Here is a 7,500-nt window from a genome sequence, read left to right as displayed (position 1 = left end):
GCGCAGTAAAGGCCTTTTTTTTTTTTTACAATGCTGCCCATTAACGACACAAAACATAGAAATAAAGAAATAAAAGGAAATCAAAGAAAATAATTAGAACGACGAATAAGAATAGTAACTGGAATAGTCTATCAAAGGTAACAAAGCGATGAAAAGAACAATTGGTACATTATCGTGTACGTACGTACTTACATATGTATGTACGTACGTATAAGTGTATAAGTAGGTATAAGTGTATAAGTAGGTACGTACGTACGTACCTACTTATACACTTATACACACACAGACACAGACACACACAGACACACACACACACACACACACACACACACACACACACACACACACACACACACACACACACGGCGCACTCCCACACTTTCATAAACGCACAAACTCAAAAAACATTCTCTCTGTCTCTCTCTCTGTCTCTGTCTCTCTCTCTGTGTCTCTCTCTCTGTCTCTCTCTCTCTCTCTCTCTCTCTCTCCAATGCCTTTTCCCATTAAAATAAAAAGCAAACAAACAAACAAACGAACACACAAACTATCTCTCTCTCTCTCTGTCTCTATCTCTGTCTTGTTTCTCTCTGTCTTCCTCTCTTACCCCCATGTCTCCAACCCCCCCCCACCCCCACCCCCCCACACACACCCATCCCCTTCCCATTTCTCATGCTCCTTTCACCGGTTAGTACCTCATCAAGAGGTATAAAGGGGGCAGGGGGGTGCGGGGGGGGGGGGGGGGGGGGGGGGTGCGGGGGGAGAAAGGGGTCATTGTTGTTTTAAAACGTAACAACAGACACAGTGTCAGCCTGACGTCAGTTGAGGCTGTTGGGGTCGTTTTTCGTTCTTTCCTGGGGTGTAGCTAGCTTGTCTTCTGCTGAGTCCCACTTTTTTCTGACCCGAAACTTTGTTTGTTTGTTCCTGCAGTCAACGGATCTGGCCCCAAGTATCTTTCTGAACTCATCTATATCTATACCCCGTCTCGCCAGCTCCGTTCTTCCTCTGATACTCGACTTCTCAGGATACCTCACGTCAAGACCTCGTAAGACCTATGGACACAGATCGTTTTCTTTTCAACCGCCAAAGACGTGGAACAAGCTCCCTGACAACCTCCGTCATTCTGATTCCCTCGCATCTTTTAAATCTCGTCTCAAAACTCGCCTTTTCCCTCAGCAATAAGTTCAATTGTGGCAGGTCCACTTCCTTTGCGTTAGCTGTGCTTGACTATGTGTGTATACATATGTATGTGTACATAACTACATGCATGTATATGAATGTGTATTGTGTGTGCGTGTAGTCACATTTGGTGTGTGTATGTAACATAGATATGATGTTTTATGTTAACGAAAGCGTTTTTGTAAAGCACCTAGAGCAGATTTCTGGATAGTGTGCTATATAAGTATCCATTTATATATATATATATATATATATATATATATATATATATATATATATATATATATATATAAACAACAGCAAAGTGAGAGCTGTATTATCAATGGTTTCTCCAGTCAATGGGAAACCATTTACAGAAGGACTATGACTCTCAAACTAGGAGGCAAAATTGCACTGGCTCTTAGTGCTGCAGCCTTGTGGGTTAGTTGAACCATCCCAACGCCGACTGTCCTAAAACCCTCTTGGCCGAGAGAGTGGGGATGTACTTGGGCAAGACACTCTCCACTATAATCAAATTCTAGCCCAAATAGTCAGAACAGCAGTTGCTTCCTCTGCTGTTCTGCTGATGGTCATAGTCGGACACGACTGACTATTATATATATATATATATCTGTGTGTGTGTGTGTGTGTGTGTGTGTGTGTGTGTGTGTGTGTGTGTGTGTGTAATAGTGTCTGTTTTTGAAATATTCTACCTTCTGCCATTTGTTCGTTTGATGTCATTCTTATCTATACTTTTCCCAGTGTGTAAAAAAATGTATTTGATTCTGTAAACCTTTGAAATAACAAATTGTTGTTTGAAGAAAAAAAAAAAGCTACATACTCCAACCCCACCTCACCCCCCCCCCCCCGCCCCACCCAACCCCTCGGCCCCCTTCCCCCCGCCCGCCCCCTCACCATACACACACATACAGACATGCATATACACGGACCTGCAGACTCAGAGACAGAGAGACATAGAGAGGGAGACAAACAGACATTCAGACATACACACGCACACGTAACCCGCACCCCACCCCCCTCCATTCTCCCCTCACCCCCATCCCCACCCCCCTCCACACACACACACACAAACACACACTTTCAGAACCATTCCACAGATGGGGGTGATTATGATTATGCAAGACTATATTATACATGTACATACGCGTGCACTCATAAAAAAAAAAATTAAAAAAAAACCCAGGCAGCAGTTGTTTTATCAATATTCAGACATTCCTCAGTGTTCGCTGGCCCTGTGCCCAAACGGGAATGAATGCGCTTCTTTCAACACACACACACACACACACACACACACACACACACAGACGCACGCACACACACACACACATAGACGCACACAGACGCGCGCGCACACACACACACACACACACACACACACACACACAAACACACAGAGACGCACAGACACAGACGCACACACACACACACACACACACACACACACACACACACACACAAAGAGAGAGAGATATACACACACACACACACACACACACACACACACACACACACAAAGAGATACACACACACACACACACACACACACACACACACACACACAGAAGTATGTGTTTACGAAAACAGAAGATAAAGGGGAAGTCAGCCAGCCAGGATATTTGACGCGGTTATCTTTTCCTGGTACCCTATTTCTGCGACCACCTGGAGGGCGGTGGTGGTCGTGGTGGTGGGAGGGAGGAAGGGTGTGGTGTGTGGGTGGTGGGGGATGGGGGGGGGGGGGGGGGGTGGGGTGGGGTGGGAGGAGGAGGAACAGAGTTATCCGAAAGCACACCACCCAACGCTATGCAAAGCCAACAAGCAACAAGCACGTACGCACGCCGACAAACTGATGATAGTTAGTGGTGGTGAGTGATGATGATGATGCAATGGCAACAGTGACAGCAGCAACTGCAATAGTGGTTGTGGTAGTTGTTGTAGTAGCAGTTTGTAATAGGAGGAGGAGGAGGAGGAAGAAGAGGAGGAGGAGGAGGAATAGGAGGAGGAGGAGGAGGAGAAGGAGAAGAAGATGAAAATGGGTTGAGTATTTTTTTTTTTTTTTTTTTTTTTTTTTAGCATCGATCACAACATTCTTTACGACCACAACAGCAACACAATCACTGAGAACAACAACAACAACGACGACGACGATGACGATGATGATGATGATAATAATAATAATAATAATAATAATAATAATAATAACGTCGACGACGACGACGACGATCATGATGATGATGATGATGACGAGAACAACAACAACAATAATAATAATAATAATGATATTCCATCTGTAACATGGAAGCAACTCCTTCTTCCAAGCAAAGGAGAAATGACCAGTGATGATGATGATGATGATGATGATGATGATGACGATGGTGATGAAACAAATGATGATTTTATACAATTATTATCATCATCATCATTATCATCTTAAAGCAGCTGCAGTTGCAGAAAAAGTAGCCGTGTGTGTGTGTGTGTGTGTGTGTGTGTGTGTGTGTGTGTGTGTGTGTGTGTGCATTCTTTCGTGTGTGTGTGTGTGTGTGTGCGTGCGTGCGTGCGTGCGTTCGTGCGCTCTGGAAAAGCATCATGTGACCTGCATGGCCCCCCCCCCCATCCCCACCACCCCTTCTCACTCCTGCAGGCTTTCACCATCCTGTAAACAGACAGAGAGGGACACCCATGTCCATAGCATTTTCTAGAAAATGGTGCCCATACTTAATAAGAATGATTGACAACCACGAACGTAACGTTTGTTCTTTTATTTATTTTCTTTTTCTTTTCATTTATTTACTTGTTTTATACAGTGCATGTGACATTTTTTTTTCTTCTTCTCTGTATGAAGACAGTGTTGTGTTGTTTTCCTGATTTGCAGTTTAGGTGGTGCACAATGGCAAATATTGTTGATTTCAGATGTTGGTTTTGTATGTCCGTCTGTATGTATTAAATGTTAAACTTGAATAAAATATTTATTTAAAAAAAAGAAGAAAAAAAAAAAAGAGAGGGACACCCAACCAGTCCAACTGCTCCTCCCTCCCCTCCCCTCCCCTCCCCCCTCCCCTCCTCCCCCCCACCTTTCTATCCCCGGAACTGCGTCATCAGGCAGGCTTGCATCATCACGTAAATACGAAATGGACAGCCTGCCACTACCTCTCCACCTCTCCCTCTCCTCCCTCCCTCACCCACAGATACGCCTCTCTTTCGACCCCCCCCCCTCCCCCCAGCCACCTACGCCCCCCCCCCCCCCCACCCCCCACCCACCCCTGCAACTGCGTCACTCTACAGGCTTGCATCATCACGTAAACACGAGAGAACTGCCCTACTACACCCCCACTCACCCCCATCTCTCTTTCGACCCCCCCCCCCCTTGAATTGCGTCATCCTGCAATCTTGCATCATCACGTAAACACGAGCTAGACGAACCACCAACCCCCTTCGCCCACCCCATCCCCCACACCCCCTCTCTCTCTTTCTACTCCTGGAATTGCGTCATCCTGCAGGCTTGCATCATCACGTAAACACGAGGTGAACGGACTCCCCCCCCCCCCCCCCCCCCCCCCTGACCCCGCCACCCCCACCCCACCCCCCCACCACCACCACCTCTCTTTCTACTCCTGGAATTGTGTCATCCTACAGGCTTACATCATCACGTAAACACAAGCTGGACAGGACCACCAACCCCCCCCCGTCCCCCCCCCCCCAACCCCCCACCTCTCTTTCTCTGCCCCTGGAATTACGTCATCCTACAGGCTTGCATCATCACATAAACACGTGATGGACTCAGTACAGAGTAGCCCACAGTGAGAGAGAGAGAGAGAGAGAGGGAAGGAGAAAGGGAGCTGTGGGCTTTTCCACTTGACCTGACAGACAACTGCCAGGTGGAATAGGCAAGATGCCAGCAGCTTGCTGAACTGGACTGTCTTGTGTAGTAGTAGTATTAGCCTGCCTTTAACTCTCTCCACACGAACAGAACGGCGAAAGAGACGACGTTAACAGCGTTTCACCCCCAATTACCATCATCAAAATAGTGCAAGCGGAGGAAGGCTCTTATACTGAAGAGGTGAATGTTGACAAAGAATACCACAATTCTGACGACGGAAGCTAAAGGTTGGGTTATTTATTCAGACACCCACTGGACATCCGAGGGGTCTGTGTAGAGGAGAAGAGAGGACTGGCCGTACTGAGTGAGTGAGTTAAGACTGGTATGGCTGCCTGGTTGACTGGCTGCCTGGCTGACTGACCTGACGGGCTGACTGACTAATTCACTGGCTGGTGGCTTTCATAAGAAGTCTGGACAGTGGTGAGTGGTGAGTAAGTGAGCAGTGTGGGCCAGCTGGAAGATGATGGAGAGGTTTTGTTCTATCGAGTTGGACGTGTGTGTGTGTGTGTGTGTGTGTGTGTGTGTGTACGTATGTGTGTGTGTGTGTGTGTGTGTGTGTCTGTGTGTGTGTCTGTGTCTGTGTGTGGGATCGCACGCGTATGTGCGTGTACATGTGTGTTAGTAAGTTTGTGTGTGTGTGTGCGTGTGCGTGTACGTGTGTGTACGTATGTGTGTGTGTGTGTGTGAATTAGACTGAAGAACTACAGTATCAAGAGCAACAACAACATGAATACACCCTAAAAACAACAACAAGAACAAGAAACAAATAACTAACCAACAAAAACAATCTGCAACACACACACACACACACACACACACACACACACACACACACACACACACACACACACTTTACAGACGAGATAGTAGTGGTAATTGCAGCAGCAGCAGCAGTAGTAGTAGACAGACGTAGTAGTAGATTTAGTATGATGGTGGTGGTGGTGGATGTGGTCGTAGTAGAAGTAGTAGTAGTTGTTGTTGTTGTAGTAAGAACAAAGCAGATACGAAAATTAGAGACAGAAAGAGAGAGAGAGAGGGAGATAGAGGGAGAGAGAGGGGGAGAGAGAGGGGGGGGGAGAGGGAGAGAGAGGGGGAGGGAGAGAGAGGGGGAGAGAGAGAGAGAGAGAGAAAGAGAGAGAGAGGGGAGAGAGAGAGAGGGAGAGAAAGGGGGAGGGAGAGAGAGGGAACACTGAACACTGAACACTGGAGGGAGAGAGAGAGAGGGAGGGAGAGAGAGAGGGGGGAGAGAGAGAGGGAGAGAGAGAAAGAGAGAGAGGGGGGAGAGAGAGAGGGAGAGAAAGGGGGAGGGAGAGAGAGGGAACACTGAACACTGGAGGGAGAGAGAGAGAGAGGGAGGGAGAGAGAGACAGAGGTAGAGAGAGATACAGAGAGAGGAGAGAGAGAATCATGCGCGCGAACGCGGGAAGCGAAAAACACGGTGGTGGCATCAATGCAATGTTTACATGGAAACAAGTTGATAACCGAGACTTGGGGAAAGAGGAGGGTGTGGGAGGTGGTGGTGAAAGGGAGGGAGGTGGGGGAGGGAGGGAGGGGTTCGGGGCGGGGGGTGGAGGGGGGGGGTCGGAGTGGGGGGGGGGGGGGGGCAGGGTGATGGATGGAGTGGTATCCCTTCCATCAAATATTTCGTCTTTAAAAAAAAAAAAAAGATAAAAAAAATCTGTTATCCCACTTCCCGCAGCCATCAAAAAAATAAAATAAAATAAAATAAAATAAAATTCCGAACACACACACACACACACACCCCTCCCTGTATCCCTGTATATTTCTAACACCCACTACCTTCTGACTTGAAATTTAATATTGAAAAAAAAATATATATACATAGAAAAAGAAAACTTTGGCAGATTGACAGAATCCAGTTCAGTCACTCATTGGAACTGAGAGAGAGAGAACGAACGAACGAAGGAACTTTTTTTAATTAAAAAAAAAAATTTTTAATAAGGGAAGTGGAATAACAATAAATATGCAGATGCTTTTTCTTTTTAAAAATTTATTTTATTTTATTTCTTTTTTTTATCCAGCCCCCAGGGCAAAGAGAAATTGTATCAATATATTTTAAAAAAACAAACAAACAAACAAAGAGTTATACAGATAAAACACACACACACACACACACACACACACACACACACACACACACACACACACACACACACATGACATTCAAAACACTAAAATACACAGTGACATTTACAGGCACATAATCATAACACTCGCATTTGTTACCAAAAAACAAAAAAAAAAGTAAATGAATAAATATATATGGTTGTAGTGCAATGACAGAAAGCGAGAGAGAGATGATGATGACGATGATGATGATGACGAGAGTGAGAGAGAGAGGGGGGGGGGGAGAAGAAGAGAGCAGGAAATAGAAGAGAGAGGGAGGAGGAAGAAGAAGAAAACAAAGATGATGCAAGCATACGTACATT

General features: G+C 46.0%; 1 protein-coding gene across 1 annotated transcript in view; it reads right to left on the bottom strand.

The window, feature by feature from the left end:
- The window catches only part of LOC143288135 (cytochrome P450 2B4-like), a 48,935-nt gene that overhangs the window by 28,690 nt on the left and 12,745 nt on the right, over positions 1–7,500 (bottom strand). The gene's annotated exons all lie outside the window — the stretch shown is intronic.

Source organism: Babylonia areolata, chromosome 12 (assembly GCF_041734735.1).
Source record: "Babylonia areolata isolate BAREFJ2019XMU chromosome 12, ASM4173473v1, whole genome shotgun sequence".
NCBI classification, from domain to species: Eukaryota; Metazoa; Mollusca; class Gastropoda; order Neogastropoda; family Buccinidae; genus Babylonia; species Babylonia areolata.
The sequence above is the reverse complement of the archived record's forward strand: the minus strand, read 5'-3'. Positions and strand labels throughout refer to the sequence as shown.